This window comes from Orycteropus afer, unplaced genomic scaffold (assembly GCF_000298275.1).
Source record: "Orycteropus afer afer isolate SDZICR_OR568_19922 unplaced genomic scaffold, OryAfe1.0 scaffold00061, whole genome shotgun sequence".
Classification (NCBI taxonomy): domain Eukaryota; kingdom Metazoa; phylum Chordata; class Mammalia; order Tubulidentata; family Orycteropodidae; genus Orycteropus; species Orycteropus afer.
In genome coordinates this window covers 824,081-826,691 of record NW_006921648.1, presented here as the reverse complement: position 1 = coordinate 826,691, position 2,611 = coordinate 824,081, and positions in this window count along the sequence as shown.

Below are 2,611 nucleotides of genomic sequence, written 5' to 3'. Positions count from 1 at the left end.
TGACAGCCTTGGAGACCCTGTGGGGCCGTTCCACTCTGTCCTCTAGGGGCGCTGTGGGTCAGAATGGTCTCCAGGGCAGTGGGTGTGGTTTGGGCCTTACTTCTGTGAAGATTGACAGCCTTGGAAACCCTGTGGGCAGTTCCACTCTGTCCTCTAGGGGCGCTGTGAGTAGAGATTGTCCTGATAGCAGTGGGTGTTTTTGGTTAAGGTAACTGTAAGAGTCTCCAGGTGGCAAAACAGTTAAGTACACTACTTAACTGAAAGGTTGGTGGTTCGAACCCGCCCAGGGGCACCTGGGAAGACAGGCCTAGTGCTCTCTTCCAAAACATCACGACCTCAAACTCCCTGCAGAGCTCAGGTGAGCTCTGCACCCACAGGGTTGCCAGGAGTGGGAACGACTCGCCATCCACCAACAGCTGCAGCAACACGGTAACTAACTGTATGTCCAGCTATCTGAAGAACCGCCAAGCCATGGTGAGCATGTCATCTGCATCCTTCCACTGAAGGTTCACAGTGACTCTGCGGAGCAGAAATCCGTATCTAGCCTCGGGGAGACTGGGGCAGAGTGCAGAGGCATGCCCCTGAGGGCACTCAGCTGCAAAGCAGCGACACCAGGGTGCATTGGGCCCCGGGCCCTGCCTGATGGCTGAGCTGACTACTCCGCGGGCAGCCCCTGCCCTCTTATGCCCCCTCATCATTCTCCCAACAGACGAGGCTCTCCCTGGAGCAGCCCCACGTCAGGCTCAGAGGCTGAATTCATGAACTTGGAAGGCTGGGAGAGGCGCGGCCTGTGAACCCTCACACTCACGGTATCCAGGGAACCTCAACCCCCAAAGGAGATGAGATGGGGCACTTGGAAAAGGTGGGAACACAGGAGAGAGGGGTGAGGCTGAGGGAAGGCTGGAAGATTTGGCCAGATGTCTTAGAGGTCCCACCCGTGGCCCAGGGAACGGCCTCAGCCAGCAGCATCTCTGGAGTCAGGGGCACAGCCCAGGAGACTGCAGATCTCCCAAGCCTGGGGACAGCGACACGCTGGGCAAGGCCCCCAGCCAGCCTGAGCTGCTGAGCTTCTGCTGGGCAGAACGCAGACAAGAGCTGGTCCTGTGGCTGGCACGTGCCAGCACTAGGTGCCACCGGCAAGAGTGACAGGAACAAGTGCAGCTCCTGCTGTGCTGGAGGCCACAGGGCGGGCCCAGGGCTTTGGGAGGCTGGCCGGGCCCAGGGGCGTGGAACAGGCACACAGCGGCGGGCAGGAGTGGGCAGCGAGGCCACTGCCCGGGCACCTGGGAGGGCGGCCTGCCCGGGCTGCAGTGGGCTGCCTCCCGCTCCGCCGGGCTGAGCCTCAGCACGAGCTCCCCCCGAGACCTTCCTCAGAGGCCCCCTTCCTGGAGGGCTGCTGAGCCCCATGCCTCTGCGTCCTCCTCTTCCAGCCCGAGTGGCGGCCACTGCACTGCCCTGCCCCCCACGCCGGGGACCCCGTGGCGACGCAGATCCGTGCCCGTGAACCCCTCCGTCAGCCACTGCTGCTGGCCCGTTTGCAGAGGAGACAGCTGAGAGGAGAACTTGGCACGTCACTGGGCTGCTCCTGGCGGATCCGGGGCCCTTGACTCTCCTGTCACACTTCTCCCCACGGGGTGACATATCTCTGGGGCCTGCCTACACAGGACCCCAGAACTCCCTGCCCACTCCCAAGGGCCGTCTGTCCAGTGCTCTTCCAGCTCCATCCTCCCGAAGATGGGCCACACAGTGGGAGGCCCATTGTGAGGTCTGGGGGTGACCAAGGAGTGCTGGTTTGTGGGGTGCAGATGCTGATGGAGCCGGAGCCAGGCGTCTAGCAGCTGCAGCAGAGGTCAGTTCTTCACTCCAGGGAATCCAAGGACTGGAATGTGGCCTTCCAGGTTATCAAGGTGGCAGGCTGGCACGTAGTTTATTTAGCAGGTTGTTGGCGTGACTTGTGACATTTAAATATTTAGACATTGGGTGTTTGGGCCTCCATCCATCCTCTCACTCCAGTCCCCACAAACATCAGGCAAGGACCTGGTGGATCACTGTAGCCACCCCCAAACGACATCATGAGAGGTGCCTTTTGCTAAGCACGACAGGTCCAGTGAGGAAGAAAACAGTTGCAGCCCAGATCACCCAGGTAGAGCAGCCCAAGGGCACCGCCGTGGCCCCAGCAGCCAGCTGGAGTCCTCACTGAGTCCTGCTGCTTCTGCTTCCTGGAGAGTATCCCACCTAATAGGAGCTCGGGGGGTGTGCCTAAGGCATCTGACTGCTAACCAGAAGGCTGGCAGTTCAAACCCATCAGCCACTCCTCAAAAGGAAGACTGGGCAATCTACTTCCATAGAGATACCACCTCGGAAACCCAGGGAGGGGTCGCTGTGAGTTGGATCTGACTCAACGGCAGTGAATTTTTTTGGTTCGATTATCCTAACTAAAACAACCCACTGCCATTAAGTCGATTCCGACCCCCAGCGCCCCTAGAGGACAGAGTGGAACTGCACCACAGAGTCTCCAAGGCTGTCAATCTTCACAGAAGCAAAGCCCAAACCACACCCACTGCCTGGAGTCCATTCTGACCCACAGCGCCCCTAGAGGACAGAGTGGAAC